The sequence below is a fragment of the Mesocricetus auratus genome, unplaced genomic scaffold, assembly GCF_017639785.1.
Source record: "Mesocricetus auratus isolate SY011 unplaced genomic scaffold, BCM_Maur_2.0 Super-Scaffold_100018, whole genome shotgun sequence".
Lineage (NCBI taxonomy): Eukaryota > Metazoa > Chordata > Mammalia > Rodentia > Cricetidae > Mesocricetus > Mesocricetus auratus.
The window spans coordinates 3787666-3805788 of NW_024429199.1; the positions used below are offsets into that span (position 1 = coordinate 3787666).

At 44.6% G+C, this 18123-nt stretch overlaps 1 pseudogene; it reads left to right on the forward strand.

Moving 5' to 3' along the window:
- The first annotated feature begins 10686 nt into the window (after positions 1-10686).
- Positions 10687-13170, forward strand: LOC121132884 (annotated as a pseudogene).
- The last annotated feature ends 4953 nt before the right edge of the window (positions 13171-18123 follow it).

Consider the following 18123-nt stretch of genomic DNA (forward strand, 5'->3'; position numbering starts at 1 on the left):
CACCACCAAGGGCTTCTAACCAGTGCTTGCTTTGGCTTCTCATCACTTAGTTAAGACAACAAAGCCCCAAGTCCTGGGCTCTCAGCAGCTGGGTGAGTCAGACACTCACAGCACACGTTTCCACTTGCCACCAGAAGTGCTCATTTCTAGGGGTTCAGAGGCTGCCCCATGCAGACAGGCGGGCACTGTAACAGAAGCTACAGTAAGATTAGAAGCCGTATTTGCCTAACAGGATTCCTGGAGAAATTTGTTTCATCACTCAATCGTACAAGAGCTAAGTGAGGAACCACAGACACGAAAGCAGTGTTAAGTCCAATTCCTGGATCACCTGGATGGTTGGTCACAAGCACTTCCAAGTGATGGCAACCAGATCCACTCTGACTGCAGGGCTTAGACTGAGCTCTTGTGAATAGTCACTGCAAGGCTTCACCCCTCATGAGGCATCTGAGCATCTCCTACTCACAGAAAATGTGACATTGTCCAGAAGGCAACGTTTTCACTGATTGATCTAAAGTGAATTTTCACTAGGACCATCCTACACACACACACACACACACACACACACACACACACACACACACACACACTGCTGACATTGCTCTTCCTCCCATCTCTTTGCAGGAAAGCACAGGGACACACTGTCATCTTTGGATACGCTGTGACTCGAGTTATCCCCAAAGCCCCTGCAGGTTCTTATAGAGTTAACTAGAACTGAAGAGTGGAAAATATCCTGGATATTCTGGACATCACTGCTGCTTGTGATACACTCACTGGGAATGACCTAGCCAATAGCTAATTGCTAATATGACCAAATACATGCCAGTAAAAGTGCATTGTGTGTCCAGACACTGTACACACAAGACCTAGGGACCACTGTGGGCAAAAATAAACACTTGAGTGGTATCCCGTTTAGTCAGGGTTAACGTCATTAAGTGACTTGCTGTATCCATGCATGCTACATAGGAAGCTTCACACCAGACCTGGCTGGACAGACATGTGTTCCCTCAGAGGTCAAAGACCTTAATTGATGTCTGCTTGGTCTCCACTGGGGGGCAACCTTTTCCACCTCAGGGAGCTTTATTGAAGTTGTAGCCTGCTCAGTCTCCTTGCTGGTGTAAATATTAGTTTAGCATGGCACAAGTCTGCCTTCTGAATTTATTTTCTGTAAGTTTCTATTCCTTCCACAATCAAAGCAGTCAATATTCACAAGGGGTGCCCACCTTTGACGTCAATAAATATGTTGTTCTCTATTGAAGAAAACTTCTAATATGGTTTCTGTGAATTTATCTGTAGAGGTGACATGCTTGTTGAATAGAATTTAAAGCTACCTGTAACCTGAGGAAAATTTGGATCTTGTAACTGGTCAAACCTCCCATGGGTTCTGAATCAAGGAGCCACTCTCTGAAAGGTGAGGAAAGTCTCATACTACTAATGCTCACTGGAACAACATTTCCCTTTATGCCTCCTCTTTGGGGGCTGGAGTGTTGTGGAACAATTTCTGTAAACTGGGTAAACTCTGCTGTGCTGGGTGTAATAAAGAAGCTGACAAGGCGGGGGTTAGGTGGGAAAACGAGACTAAGGGCACTGGGAAGAAGGACGGAGACAGGGGAGTTGCCAGCCAGACATAGAGGAAGCAGGTTGTGTACAAATCAGGTAACAAGCCATGAGCCACATGGCAGAAAGTCAAGGACTGGAAATTTAAAATGTAAGAGTTAGCTAAACAAGCCTGATCTATTGGCCAAACATTTATAATTAATATCAAGTCTCTTGTCAGTTATTTGGGAAATGGCAGGTGGGAAACGGAAGTCCGTCTACACTGGAGACATTGCTCAGTGATTTAGAACGTGCACTTATCTTCCACAGGACCCCAGTTCTATTCCCAGAACCCAGGTTGGACGTCTCACGACTGCCTGTACCTGTCTGGCTTCCGGGGGCGCTCGTCTTCATGTGCAGGTGATTGCTGATGATTCTGTCATTTCCCATGACACTGACACAGAGTAAAGAAACTTCTCAGGGGGGAGGAACACACGTGTTCATGGGAACATTGAGCAGTTAGTCTGCAAGAATCAGGGACGCTGGACGACAAGGCTGGCTATGACAAAACTTTCAAATGCTTGTCATCAGTGCCTCTCCAGGCTCCTTTGACTTATGTGGCCAGGCTAACTACAAAAGTCACTAAGCCTTTAAGTCAGTCAGTCGTACTGTCATCTTAGGTCTTAATTGCCATCATAGAATCTAGACAAAGGCTCTGGAGGGCTGCACTCTATCTAACACTGCTGCTCTTACTATGTGAGTTTGGGTTGTTTGATTTTGATCTGACTGTTCCCGGCAGAACCTGTTAAGGAGTGTGCTCTGGTTTCTTAGTCATGTCTACCTGTTACCTGCTGTAAAAAAACCTGTTACGTGTCGGGTTCCTGTGAGTCACAGATGTTTCTATGCACCCAACCTTTGACATTCAGTTAAAAACACGAAGAAGGCATGAAGAGAATCTACCCGACTAATCTGGTATTGTCGCTTATGAATTCTATAACTGCACCAAACTCACCATGACTGTGCTCACAGAGAGTGCTGCAGGGACCCAAGGCCTCAGACCATTTCAACCCCAGCTGCTGACCCAAAAGGAATGTGGGATTGTCAAACCAGCCTCCAGCTGCCTGTGCGTGTAGGATTCAGTAACCTTAGTGCTCCAACAACTGAAGCCTGACTGGGAGACTGTTCTTCGACAAGCAGCTGAACAGCCCAGTGTTGAGCCCAGCACAGCTGTGCACTGCCCTAAGTGTTCACAGAAGCTGAGTGAGTTGTGCACAATCATGCTACTCCACACACTTTCCCAGTCAGTAGACACTGCCTGCCCATATTTCAGAGTGGACCTGTCTCAGCCTTCACTGGCTCAGGCCCTGGCCAGTTCCTGAATCATTTCTTTGTGCAAAGAAACTGTTAAATCAGCAAGGGAGACCTTTGCTTTTCAATAGGTGCAGCAGGACCAAAAGGTTACCAGCGGCTTTCAGAGAAATTCCTTGACCCTTTAAGAAAAGGTTTCTAATTCATCTACAGTTTCAGAATCACTGATTCCAATTACACCACCTTCTGTTCTGAGGCAAGGTGTCTGCCTACCCAGGAAGAAGGCATCCAAGTCTCAGGGTCAGGGTGAGCACAAGCGCTCTGCGAGCAGTGAATCCAAGGGTCAGACAGGGGCGGTCACCACAGCACTCCATGTTTCCAGAAGGAGTTACAGAAGAGCCGGCCCAAGGAGGGCCTGACCCTGCATCTACAGTGATTTCCTCTCGGATCTTCCTCCTCCTCCTCCTCAAAACCCAATTCTGCTTCCATCACTGGGATGCATAGTTACCAGAAATTATGCCACAAGCCACTCATTTTCCAGTCTCCATGGCATCACCTTGACCATGACCGCCTAGTTGTATATCCCGCTTGCCCTCTGTTACCTGACCTTACCTCAGGACCCCATGATGGACCTCTTCACCTGTTCCTCTTCCTAACGGGGCCACCCTGAGTAAATAAATCTTTCTCTGATTTTCATTATTACTCCTTTTAACTGAGTGTTGGCCTGAGGCTAGGTTGTGTTCAGAATAAGATCACTACCACAATTTTTTAGCCAAATTTGAAGCAAGCTCTAAGTAAATACTGACCAGGATGATGGACTCTGGTCCATTTCAGGGTCCCAGAAAATGACAATGAGTCACATTTTGAAGGGGTTTAAAAGGCAAACCAACAAGGCTGAGTATTTCCTACCAGGTCCAATCAGGCGCAAGCATACATCCTGGCGTAATTCCTGCCTACAAACTTCCTACCTACATCCAATCAGGGGCAAGTACAATCTGACATATTTCCTGCCCGAGTACCTCCCTGGCTGTAGCTGGACATTGAGTGGGTGCCTGGCTGTAGCTGGACAGGGGAAATACAACGCATGACAAGTCTGGGTGGGGTCAACTTTGGCTCTTACGCATCCAGAGAGGAAGTATTTTACTTAGTATTTTTGGTCTAATCTTATCAGCTTAGAATGGCTGAGAACTCAGACTGTGTCTAAGACAGAAAGCAGTAAAATCCGGCTGCATCTGGGTTGCCGGTTTACCATTTAATTTTGAGTTCAAGAAGTAATTAACTGCGTTCTTTAGCCTTGGGTTTCCCATTAGTCTCTTAGCTATGGGCTAGGAAGGAGTTGCTTACTGTTTTACTGTTATCCCTGGGTTGGTTCTGCAGCCAGCGTGAAGCCCCTTCCTTTAGTTTATCTTTAACCCTCAGCTTGTGTAACGGTATCACTCATTCACAGGCCAGCCCTGCTTCATTTTTAACCCACAGAGGGAGATCAGCCAGCAGCTTAGAGATTTTCCAGTATAGTGCTTGAAATCTGCTTCCTGGGAGGGAGAGATGAACAAGCAACTCTTGTTCTAGAGTTCACATGGGGTGGCTTACAATGGCCAGGAAGTCCAGCTTCAGGGGCTCCAACACCTCTGGTCTCCATGGTTAATAGCACTCACATACAACACCTCACATGTGCAAGAAAAGATTTTTTAAATAAGAAAAATAAATCCTTTTTTAAAAAAATAAAACTGCTTTATTTGTAATTTTCTAACTTCCTCTGTGCCTGAGTGAAGGCTTGAGGCTTTCAGGGTAAATAAAAAACTTACAAAGTTCCATCATTCCTTGATAATTAAGAGTGGGTCACTGTAGTGGGGAAATAAACAGTGAGGACTGCTGTATCCAAAGGTCTCAACAGCTGATGCTGGTGTTCTGATAATAGCATTGCAGAATAAACAAACTACTATGTTCATAACACACACACACACACACACACACACACACACACAAAGCCCGCATGCATGCATACACACACACACACCACACACACACACACACACACACACACACACACACACACACCAGAAGCAGTAAGACTGTAGTTACCAGAGACCAAGAAGAGACAGGAACTGAGTAAGAGAAAACTTTTCTTTCCTGTTCCCTTTCTGGCATTGTGATAAACTCAGGGCCTTGCGCCACCCTGGTGGGTGTTGGTTAAAAGACATGAGAGGATCATGGAGAGAAGCTAAGTCTTGGCACTGTATAGCAGGTCTAGCGCTCCTGAAGAGAGCCCAGTTGCAAGGGGACCCTAGCAGTTTTGGAGACACTGGTGCCATGTGGTAGTCAGCAGAAACAGCAGCCACAGTGAAGTGGAGCCAGCTGGGACTAGATGGCAGGCCCAGCATGCCGCTGAGGGCGGGGCCGGAGAGGTGACCCTGGGGAAAACCTTAAAGGATTGTGCATGGTCCCAGACATTGAAAGTGAATTGTTTGCACCGTTGGAACTTGGTTTTGCCTTGTGCAGATTGTGGTTGTGTCCTGCGTCTTCCATCTTGAAATAAAAAGGATCTTTATTTTGCTATTTCAGGAGCACACAGCTGAGAGATTTTAAACTTCTTTAAAGAGAAAATTTCGGAGTTTTACAAAAAAATTAAATAAAAAACTGGATTTTTAAAGGAACAACGTTTAAAATTCTTTAAATTTATAAGGCAATGGGGTACTTTAAAATTGTAAGATATCTTATTATAATGTCTTTATTAATATGTCATCTTGAAAAATACATAAACAAAAGGCAAAACTTAGGGCCACAGCTATGAGCATCAGACACCACTTGAAAGTGGGATGTTCCTATCTCATGATGCATCAAGTCCTAGCAGTCTGGCAAAGGGTCTCTCCACTTACATAAGGTCTATAAGGCTAACAGAGATCGATTTAAGACTGAATGTCTAGCCGGGCGTTGGTGGCGCACGCCTTTAATCCCAGCACTCGGGAGGCAGAGGCAGGTGGATCTTTGTGAGTTCGAGGCCAGCCTGGTCTACAAAGTGAGTTCCAGGACAGCCTCCAAAGCCACAGAGAAACCCTGTCTCGAAAAACAAAAAAAAAAAAAAAAAAAAAAAAAAGACTGAATGTCTAACTTCTTTGTCATTGCCTTTTAATCTGTAGCTATTTTGATAAACTGAGTCAGACAAGGAGCTGTGATATTCTGTTATGCACTGTCAAAGGGCCAGGAAAGTCAGGTGTTGGGGGAAGTCCTGGTATATATCAATAATAAAGCACTGTTGGCCAATAGGGAACAAAGATAGGTGGGACTAGGAGTCCAGGAGGACACTGGGAAGGAGAAACACGGAGAGTCAAGATGTAACGCCATGGGATAGGAAGCCCGGAACTATACTCCGGTAAGAGAAATACTTAGATTAACAATTATGGGTTAAATACTTAAGTCAGAGCTAGCCAGTAAGAAATAAGCAAGGCCAACAGCTTCATAATGAATATAGCCTCCTGTGTGTTTATTTGGCATTGATGCGGCTCTAGAACCAGGCTGGCGGGAAGGCTTCTCTCAAAGAAAAGGCTTCCCTTTACAGTCGGGTTGCCAGTCTCCCTATGGACTGTAGTCATGATTTAAAGTTTTGTTTTTAATACCAAAAGAGCTTCAACTCAGAAATTGTTACTTTTTTATGGCTCAAACTTAACAGAGACAAAGCTGTAAAATCCTAATCTTATAAAAGGTATTAACTTATTATAACCTGTTAAAGATAATTAAGGCATACAAGTTAATGGTTAGTCACCTCATGAAGGATCAAATTCTTTAATACGTTCAGGCCTTTACTTGCAGTCATGCTAAGTACTTACATAATTAATTACAAGAAAAAGCTTTATTTAGCCTCCTGTATATGTTTTCAAGGTTAAGCCTAAAGCAGGTAACTAAAAACAAGCTAAATTTGTTTAGCTCAGTAAGAGATGATGGTCCTCAAACTTCTCAGATTTGAATATGCCATTTAATGGAAAAAAAACTACTATGACAGAGACCCAAGCTCCTAACAGTGACCCCAAGCTCGTCAAAGAAGATAGTAGGGCATGACCATGACAACCCACCTGGACTGTGGTAATGCTAACCACTGGGAAAATCTGCCCCAAAGACTAGCTCACTGCCCGAACACAGCCCGAACTTTGGACAAGCAGGACACAGGAGATCTGATTGCCCACTTTGCCCAGACAAAGTAAGGTCTCCCCTTCACAGGTCGAATGGACTCCAGATAAGTACAGCCTAAGTTTCCCCACCTGCATTCCTGAGGTCTCCTCCCCTCCCACAACTACCAGGACTGTGGGCCTGAAAATTCCAAATGTATGATTTTCCTTTTAAGTTCCCAAATTTTAACTTTTATCCCTAGTCTTTATCTGTCCCTGCAGATTTCCACTTGGCAGTCAGACACCATCCACAAATCACCTGTAGATTGCAAACTGCTGAGCTCTGGGTTTGCTGAAAGCTGGGTGACCCAATCCAGCCAATGGGATCACTCCCTGTCTCTTCACATGGGTCCGCTAACCAGATGCTTCCGATGAATGCCTCATGGCCTGATTGCTCTCCCAGTTTCTGACTAACCTTCCAGATCTCCTATGACTTGAAAACAACATCCTAGTTTCAACAGAGAGCAGTTACTGAAGAGAGCACCTTACCCCTTGTCCTCAACAGGCTGAAAAATTAAGTTACAGGAAACTTCCTGGCATAGTGTGCAAAATGGTGGCCTATAGTTCTTATTAGCATTCCAGGAAGGCACCTGTTAGAAACAAATAGGCCCAGATCTACCAACAGGTAGATTCATTTGCTGAAGTATGGGGGAGGTCCTTCTGTAAGCTGTGAATACATGTTTCTCTTACTGGTTGATGAATAAAGCTGTTTCAGCCAGTGGACAGGCAGGATGCAGCCAGGCAGGGAGTACAGGCGGGGCTACTAGACGAGGAGAATGCTGGGAAGAGGAACACAGAGAGGACTCGCTGGGCAGATGCCATGTAGCCGCCAAGGAAGCCAGAGGTCTGGGCATCACCAGTAAGCCAAGACCATGTGGAGATACACAGCTTAATAGAAATGGGTTAATAATTAGAAAGAGCTAGCCAAATTCATCTCCTGTGAGACCTGGGAAGTCTTTAAAGTCTGCAAATAGTCAATGAAGACAAAAATGGTAGTGCTTCAGAGTGAGACACAGAGCTCCTCACAGAAGTGGGCAGCTACTGCTCCAGAGTAACTAGCTACATTCCTTCCCAGCAAGAAAGTGTGCTGAGTGAAAACTGTGTGCACCCAGGGTCCTCCCAGCAGCCTTGTAGCAAGTGGAAGCAGCTAGCAACAGCTTGGGACAAAGGCTGTCAAACTCAGGGGGTCCTGTATGGGCACAACAGGTGAGAGCTTGGGACATGCTTCTCTTTGGACCCAGGCTGGTCCACTCAATAGAGCAAACACAGATCCTTCAAGCTTGTTGGAGATGGGAAAGTACTTGAAGCACTGAGGCAAGTACCTGGATTGAAGAGGCAAGATAAATTGTGGAGATTTCTGTGGGTTATGGAGGGCTACCTAAAACATTGCTTCTAATTCATGCTGCTGTATACAGCATTAATCTTTATACAGTTTTCCAATGGTCTTTTTTTTGCCTTGTCAAGTTTTTATTTTTATACATTTTTGGATTAAATAGAAAAGCATAATAACTACCATCAATTACAAAGGACTAGAGCAGGGCCAGAACAACGAATAGATCACTTTACCTGGGAAGTAGACACTCTCAACAATATCAATGTTACGATACAAGTTCATTCAAGAATTGTCCATTTTCTGTCCTATTGGATGTGGTATCCTAGCACATGGTAAAGACAGTGTGTGAGCATAAGGTGAAACCTCCGCAAAGCCATGGTGAGCTTCCCTTTCCCATGACAACTGGGTTGAACTCTCTTCTGCCTCTGCCATTACCATGAATGGAGGGGAGCGTGGAGCTGAGAGAACCCAGGGACCTTTTAACAAGACAGGAACTCTGGGGGTCCCATCCAGGGGACAAGTACCAAGCCTCTGGTGCTGCCAATCATTAGCCTTGTCTTCATGCCCTTTTCTTGCTTCCACAACTTCTAAGCAGCTTGCTTTCTTTTGTAAATGTCACCAAAAAGGACCGGGAAAGAAATACAGAACAAAAACATTTAACAACTTGTCATGAACCTCTGAACCCGGTGTCTAGACTGGAGCAGAGGCAGACAGCCTTTTCTCTCTCTCTCTTTTTTAATTTCTTTTTGTTTTTTTTTGACAGCCTTCTCTTAAGCATACTGTATTTACATAATTTCTACTCCCCCCACCCAACCCTTCCCATGCCCACCCTCCAGTCCCTAATTTCATGACCTCTTCTTCTATAGTTAATATTAACATATCCCAACATTAGTATATATTGAGGAAAAAATGATGCAGGCAATGTAAGCTTGTCACTTTTACGGACCTTGCTAATGTTTTTCTTGGTTAGCTACTCTGAGAACAACTGTAAGGGCAAGGGGGGCCATGCCACAGTTCTGCCCACCATCTTCAGAAAGCTTTCTGTCCCTAGGTTCTATACTGCTCAGCCCCGAGTGTTTTCTTGACTTAGAAAACCATCTGAAAGACTTGCACAGACAGGAGCCAGTTCAGAGTGTGCAAGAACAAAGCTCAATGATGAGATCCTTGAGAACTGTATGGTTGGGTAAGGCACAGATGACACCCAGCATGGTGAATGGGGAGCCTCCAACAGCCTGTGCCTGTCAATGAAGAAAAAACAACAAAACCAACAACAGTGTTTGAAAGAAGGTACCCAGAGGCTGTAGATTATTAGAGAAAAATCCCAGTGACAGGGTGGACTACCTCCCTACAAGCTGTTGGCCAGAGACTATTGCCACTGCTCTTGGTTGCCTGTTGTATGATATTTTCATTGTGCTCTGACAAATAAAGTCAGAGGGTGGAGCCAGCCACTAGCTGACCATGGAGGTTTGGAGGACTGTAGAGAGAGGACAGGAAGTGGTAAGGCGGAGCTGACACAGGATTTGGTCCTTTTGGATGGAGGGACAGAGAGGTAGGAAGTCACTTGTGGCTGCTCCTCTGCTTCTCTGATGTTTTAGGTTTTAATCCCGATATCTGACTTCTAATTTTTTATTGATAAGAAGAAGTCCATCCGGGCGGTGGTGGCGCACGCCTTTAATCCCAGCACTGGGGGGGGGGCAAAAAAGTCCAGCTCAAAGGCACAGAAAATATATTCAACAAAATCATAGGAGAAAGCTTTCCCAACTTAAAGGACATCCTATGAAAGTAAAAGAAGTGGGAATCTCCCGGCCTGGGGACTGCGGGCAGGTCGACTCACCCCCAGTGGATCAAGTTTGCTGACATCGAGGTGCTAGTCCTGCCTCCACCTACGGGTAGAGGGAGTGTCTCAGACCCATCTGCACCCATCCTGAGACTCATTGGAGCATTGGATCTGCTTGCACCCGCGGGAAGAGAATCTTGGACCCGTACCCATCAGGAGAGGAAGAGACTCCACCTGAACCACTGGAAGAAGGGATGGGAAGATGGCAATTTAAGAACACATTCAACAACAGAAAAACCAATATGGCACCACCAGAGTCTAGGGACTCTAACCAGCAAGACCTGAACATCCCAACACAGATGAAGCAGAAGAGAATGACTTTAAAAACAACTTAATGAAGATGATAGAGACCCTAAAAGAGGAAATGAGAAAATCCTTTAAAGAAATGAAAGAAAAAACCCAAAAAAGTTCAAGACATGGAGGAAAAGACAAAACAAAATATGCAAGAAAAAATTCAAACAGTGCAAGATTTGAAAGCTGAAATAGACAATTATAAAAAACCACAGCCCGGGGGAATGCTGGAATTAGAAAAACCAGGTAAGTAATCAGGAACTACAAATGTAAGCATAACCAATAGAATACAAGAGATGGAAGAGAGAATCTCAGGTGTTGAAGATAACACTAGAAGAAGTAGATTCATCGACCAAAGAAAATATTAAGCCCAACAAACGCCTAACACAAAATATCGAGGAAATATGGTTCACCATGAAAAGCCCAAACCTAAGAATAATAGGTATAGAAGGTGAAGAAGCCCACCTCAATGGTGCAGAAAACATATTCAACAAATCATAGAAGAAAAGACATGCCAATGAAAGTACAAGCTTACTTCAACTGCAGACAGAGTTTTCTTTAGATCCCCAGATTTCAGCAGCTTAGTCACTTTTTACAACTTTAGCTGATTTTGGTAGGGCCCCCCCATTCTGTAACTGTTTAACTTCTTTCTCCTCAAGTTTCTTATTCTTTAGAGCATCTGCTCTTCCTTTTTGTTTTGCCACAGGGTCCTGTCTTGTCCTGCGCCTGTCAGCCCCTTGATTCTGCTTCTGGGAGGGGCCAAGAATCTGCAGCCCTGCTGCAACTGCCTTCTGCCTGGACCTTGAGCTGTTTGGGATTCCTGCCTGCACAAGCACCAGCACTGGCCGCCACTGCCTGCTCCTCCCTGCGTTCTGCGTTTTCTTCCTTTTCACCTTCTGTTCTTTCCTCCTCACCCCATGCACAGTGCATAAAGGATGGAAAAAATACTGCGACCAGAAGTCTTTGAATAAGGCATCAATGGATGAACATTTAGGAAACTTAGGGTTGTTTCGCAAGGTGATTGCTGAGAATGCCCCTTGCCTTTTTCAGGCTATTTCTGAGCAGTTGTTTTACAGCCAGATCCATCATTTGCATATCAGGAGAGTCTGTGTCTCATACATGAAGGAAAATCAACAAGCTTTTGAGTCTTATGTGGACAGATCTTTAGAGAAATAGCTGGAATGTTGGGAGACCCCAAGGGGAGTGCTGGCCAGCTGGAACCAAGAGCTTTCTCTCTAATTTATAATTGAGATTCCATTTTCATCGATATCCTGGAAAGCCACCAATGCAGGTCACAGATAATGGCTTTGCAGAAAAGATTCTTCTTTATTATTTAGATAACGACCATTATGATTCTGTGTACGCAAAAGAATTTCAATTGACTGTAGGAACTTGCCAAGTGATATTGTATGAAATTCTTTATAGGGATGTATTTGTTGTGGATGAAGAAACATTGAAAATTGCAGTTCATGTGTTTCCAAGTGGTTCCAGGAGAAACAGAAACAACACTTTGACTGGAAATGTAAAAGGCAGTACTGATCAGGAGGGCTCAGCTGAGGATAGAATCGAAGAGTTTGGTGCCTCTTCCAGTGTCTAGAGTACACCAGAAGACAGCAAGCAAGGAACAAAACAATTAAAGTTTCCAGAAAATCCATCAAGAATGATCTTTCCATATAAGGTGTTAAAACCTCTGGATCCAGAAATTTATCGCAATATAGAATCTGATGCTTGGTTGGACAACAGAAAAGAACTTCAAAAATCAGATTGTATGGAATACACTGGGGGACATTACTATTTAGGGACAAGTGTCAGGTTTGCTTGGAATCATATGGAAAACATAATGCTCACATTCAAATTGAAAATAACTCAGTAATAGTTTTCATTAAGGAATTGGCAGAAAGCACGCAGTTCCACTGGCTAAAGTAAAACCAGTCAACCAAGTGGCACTTCTTCTTTCCTGGAATACTTTGCCAGGCTGTAACTGGAGGCTATTTCCCGGAAATGGTTACAACAGAGATGAGCATGAAGCAACAGAAGATGATCAAGAAAGTTCGAGGAAAAGAGGTTTGTATGGCCATGGCTTACCGCGGGGGAGACCAGCATGTGTCACCCAGGATTCAGCATAGTATGCCCTTGGGACATGGACCACTATTGTTCTACTCACAGCAGCTGGCCTCACTATGTCTAGTGAACATTTCTACCCTCAACATTCATCTCAAAGATGCCCCGGGATTCGTCTCACTTCGTAAATAGGCAAAACATGCCAAGTTCTACAGTTGGGTTTTACCCAGGCCCGGGTAGACGGTGCTGCCAGAGCTATGATAATGTCTCATATAGGTCTCGTTCTTTTAGGCGTAGCTGTCAGGTGCATCGTATGAATAAACAATGCCAGTGTGGTTTTGCTCCAGAAAAATGTTACATTTTATGCACTTGAAGGGAATGAGACTCCTTATTCAACATCACCTAGCAATGGTGGTTCCCCTGCAATAATGGTTCCTGTTACTTCAGGATACTGTGTGGCAAGTCAGGGTTACAACTCATGCAAACCAAGTTTGAATTCAGAAGACAGCAATGACCAGTGTGACAATGGACAACATCATGGAGATCATCTTTATTCTTCAGAACAAGGCTCTGAAACTTCCAGTGTATATACCACAACTGTGTCTTACAGCAAACCCGGTGCTAGAAAATTCTACAGCAATTAGTTTCCTGGGCCAGCCATGTTCCAGTTCCAGTCTTCCCTAACTGTGCAGGAGATGAGCAAACTATTAATGTCTCTGATGCTTCCGCGCAGAATGTCATACGCCTGTCTTTGAACCTCCACCTGCACAAGACGGTCAAGCCTACCTTCAGCGGCAGCGGCTGCGCAGTACCACTTCCACCGCCTCCTCCCCCGCTTCCTCCTCCTCCTCCTCTTGAAGCAGGAGATGCTTCAGGCTAACCTCTACCTCTACCACCACCACCACCACCACCACCACACCTTATTCCTGTGGTCCAAGTCAAAGTGATCTGCCCCAAGATACCAAAGTTTTGCCGTAGTGTTTCTGGGATTGCAGTGCTGTAATCACAACCACTGGCACTCCATGGCCTGTGTGTCACATGTGCAGGACGAGCAGACACTGCAGCTTCACATAGAGAACTATCCAGACTGTGACGAGCAACTTCTTGTAGACCAAAGTGTTCCTCATTTGTACAGTGGTGTAACAAATGATGCTTTTCCCATTGCGGATGTTGTACCTGTCCCTCATGGAGCAGTCTATTACCGAGTAATGACAGGTACCTATGGGTCATCTTTGCCAGGTTTTGATTCCTCCATTCCGGATGCATCTGATTATGCCAGGGTTGCCATGTGGCATCCAGTTGGTGCAGCGTATGGTGGTTCTGCCCAACTCCATGGTGCTATAAATTCTGGGTCAATTGGCTAAATGCTTCTACCTAACTCACCTCATTATACCTTCACAATTAAGATTTTGGTAATATGAAATATTCTCTGCTGCTATTACTTTTATGGTGGATAAATGTTTTGTATTAGTTCTTCAGTGGTTTAAGGTAGTAAGAATGTTCACTGTTGAATGTCTTTAAAATTATTTTGCTTTTGAAGTAAAATATTGCTTTAAAACAAGGTAATGTCAGACAAATGGATGGCACTAGAAGAAACCATTCTGAGTGAGGTAACATGGATCAGGGGAGTGCCAGCCTACAATCCCACCACCAGAGAGTCTGGGAAACAGGGAGGACCATAAGAGAGATATGTACGGTACCCTAGAGAAGGGGAATGGGGCAAAATCTCCTGAGCAGATTGGGAGCATTGGGGGAGGGAAGAGGGAGCTGGGAAAAAGAGATGGGCAGAAGAGGAGGGGAGAGGAGGCCATGGGGGAGCAGGAAGGCTGAATCAGGGGAAGAATAGAGGAGAGGATGAGAGATACCATAATAGAGGAAGTCATTATAGGTTTGAGGAGAGATCTGGCACTTGTGAGATTTCTAGAGATCTACAAGGATGACATCAACTGGAAATCTAAGCAGTAGTGGAGAGGCTACCTTAAATGCCCTTCCCTGATAATGAGATTGACAACTACCTTATATGTCATCCTAGAGTCCAGTGACTGATTGAAGCAGAGGCAGACACCCACAGCTAATCACTGAGATGAACTCCTGGAACCCAGTTTCAGAGAGGGAGGAGTGATGAGCAAAGGGGTCAAGACTGGGCTGGTGAAACCCAGAGAAACAGCTGACCTGGACAAGGGGGAGCTCATGAACCCCAGACTGATAGCTGGGAAGCCAGCATAGGACTGATCCAGACTCTGTGAACGTGGGTGTCAGTGAGGAAGCCTCAGCAATCTATGGGGCCTCAGATAGTAGATCAGTATTTATCCCTGGCATACAAATGGACTTTGGATGCCCATCCCACAATGAGGCATGTTCTCTCAGCCTGGACACATGGGGGAGGGCCTAAGCACTGGAGGGTCTAAGCCCTGGAGGGCCTCACCCTCCCTAAGGTGTAGAGTGGTGATTGGGTGAGGATCTGGGGGAAGTTATGGGGGTGATGGAGGAGGGGAGGGAAAGGGAACTGGGATTGACATGTGAAGCAAGCTTGTTTCTAATTTACATTAAAATATATAAAAAGAAGGATAGCAGGAAAAAACAAAAGCATATCACTTTGTGTTATGATTATTAATGTACACCTAGTCCCTATAATGAGTAAGTTTATTGTAGGCAGCTTCCTGTTAGCCAGCTTGTGGATATTGAATTAACTGAGGTGTCAACTGATAAACTAGCACAAAACATATAAGCTCTTTTCTTATAATCAGCTATTTAAAACTGATATGATTTCTACTTTTCAAGAAATTAGAAGGGAAAAAACCAAGAGCCTGTGCTCTTCAAGTTTCTTTAAGAATGGTAAGAACTGGATTGCAGCCTGTTGTTAATCAGTTTTGAAGGGACATGGTGTTCCACTTTACATTTGCCACATATGGTATTGTTTAATGCTGGATTTACATAACTGTCCCACTTCACAGTATTATAATGTCCTTTGTACAATTTGCAGTAAATAAAATCTAGCATTTAAAATTGCAAAAAAAAAGCTTACAGAAAACCAAATAGAGTGGACCACAAAAAGTTCCCTTGCCACATAATAACCAAAACACCAAACATACAGACAAAAGAAAGAATATTAAGAGCAAAGGAAAAAGGCCAAGGTAACATATAAAGGCAAACTTATCAGAATTACGCCTGACTCCTCCGTGGAAACTCTGAAAGCCAGAAGGTCTTGGATAAGATATTCTACCAACACTAAGAGACCAGATGCCAGCCCAGACTACTGTACCCAGCAAAGCTTTCAGTCACTATAGATGGAGAAAACAAGATATTCTATGACAAAACCAGATTTAAACAATACATACCCACTAACCCAGCCCTACAGAAAAGTACTGAAAGGAAAACTCCAACCTAAGGAAGTTAACTACACCCACAAAAACATAGGTAATAGATAATCCCACTTTACCAAAATCCAAAAGAAAAAGTGGGGTAAATCCACACATAATACTGCCACCAAAAACAAATCCAAAATAAACAAGAATTAACACTCAATGATCCTTAATTTCCCTCAATATTAATGGTCTTAACTCAGTTACCCTGATACCCAAACCACACAAAGACACAGATAAGATAATTTACAGACCAATCTCCTTCATGAACATTGATGCAAAAATACTCAATAAAATACTAAGATCCAAAATACTGTGGACAGCTTATGTTGGGGAGGATGTGGAGTCAGGGGAACACTCCTCCATTGCTGGGGGGAGTGCAAACTTGTACAGCCACGTGCTCATAAAAGACCCAGAGATCGGTGTTCAAGCTTCAGGCTGAAGATCAGAAAGCAAAGCAGCCAAGCCGGTAGATCTTACCTCTCCCCAGCTGAAATGGCAATCCTGTCTCCACCAATCCTCAGAGGCAAAAGCTCTCAGTTCCTGTCTCCTCCTCCTTATATTCCTTTTCCTGCCCAGTCACATCATTCCTGTCTCCACTCCTTAGTGCTGGGATTAAAGCTGTGTGATCCAAGGTGCTGAGAGCACCTTTGTATTAGCTGTTTCTTTTAGGACTGGATCAATTTCATGTAATCAGTATGGCCTTGAACTGAGAGAGATTGGTCTACCTCCTAATACTGAGTCCTGGGATTAAAGGTGTGTGCCACCACCACCTATCTTCTTGCTGCTGGGATTAAGGGTGTGTATCACCATTGCCTGACCTCTATAGCTTGCTTTCTGAATCCTCAGGCAAGCTTTAATCAATCATAAATAATATATCACCACACCTCATTTTAAGGAAATAAGGGGCAGAGAACTGTTAGACAAGTGAATAGCTCAGACACCATGGAAAGACACATCAAGGATGAAAGGTAAATGCAGAGGATTGGACAGATGGCCTCCTGTATCCATGGTAACAGCAGTGAGAATACATTGAGGAGGGGGCTCTGCTTGCCACACAGGAGCCATGGGGATGTCCAAAAAAGGCTGTTACCAAGGGGCATGTGTTGGTCATGTGGATCCTGTTCCTTCAGTAGCAAAGGTCTGTGCTGATATTCATGGCTCCTGTTGCCATTGAGTGCCATGCTGATTCCAGAGACTCGAGCTGCCTCCTGGAGCCAAATTCGGGTCCATAAGCCATGGTGCCACAGGAGCTGTTGTGATCTGGGTGACCTTGGTGACAGCCAGGTCTAGGTTGCTGCTGAGGACCATGTCTGTGCCTGTGGTCCTATGGCGGCTGAGGTCTATGTTGATGCCCATATTCACACAGTACCACCAAAGGTCTGCCTAGGGTCTGGGCTGCATCCTGTGGCCTTGTTGGTGTCCAGGGACATGCTGTAGTCAGAACCATGTAGGAAGAGTGATCTAGGAAGGAAGGTCAATTAGAAGTTTTCTTACAGGTGGTCGAATCATTCAGGATGGTTTTTTCCAAGTTTCCATATTTGTCTTTGAGTTTTCAGGAGGGACCAACACATGGTCCATAGGTATTCATGAAAACTGCCCACAGGCCAGTGCCAATGGCCAAGAGACATGAAATCCTGTAATTAACTTCTGCCTGATCCATCCTTGGGATTTTGCCCTGAGATTGTATCAGGTCCAGCAGCAGATGAACCTTGTGGGGCTATTGGCCCTAGTGTTGTGTGAACCTCTTTTTAAAGTGTTGTTCCAGCTGTTCCAAGAGCTCAGGGCAAATGAATTCCTCCTGGAGTAGGACAACAGATCCCAGGTTCTGGGAAGCCCAACTGTTGGAAGTGAGTTGATTAAACGTTTCCCATGAATTTTTAACCATGGCTGATAAATCGCTCCTACTTTCTGGGTGCTTCTTCAAAAGGAGGTGCTCCAAGTGTCAAAGAGCAGGTGAGACAATAAATTGGGATCTTGAAGCTGTAGGGCAAGAAGCCCCATAATCTCTAATTAGATGTGAATGGCATGGTAGCTTTGGGAGAGACGATGGGTCACTGGGCTGGGTTTGGATTCCAGCTACTTGTAGAGAACTTTGGAGTCAAAGTTTGGGATTTGACCAAGTAATGGAGCAACGGCTTTGGAGAGAAGAGCTGTGGAGGTACGTTAGTCTGAACCTGTACTGGGATGTAAGTACAGAGTCCATTGAATAAGATGGAGGGGGATCTAGTGGGGACC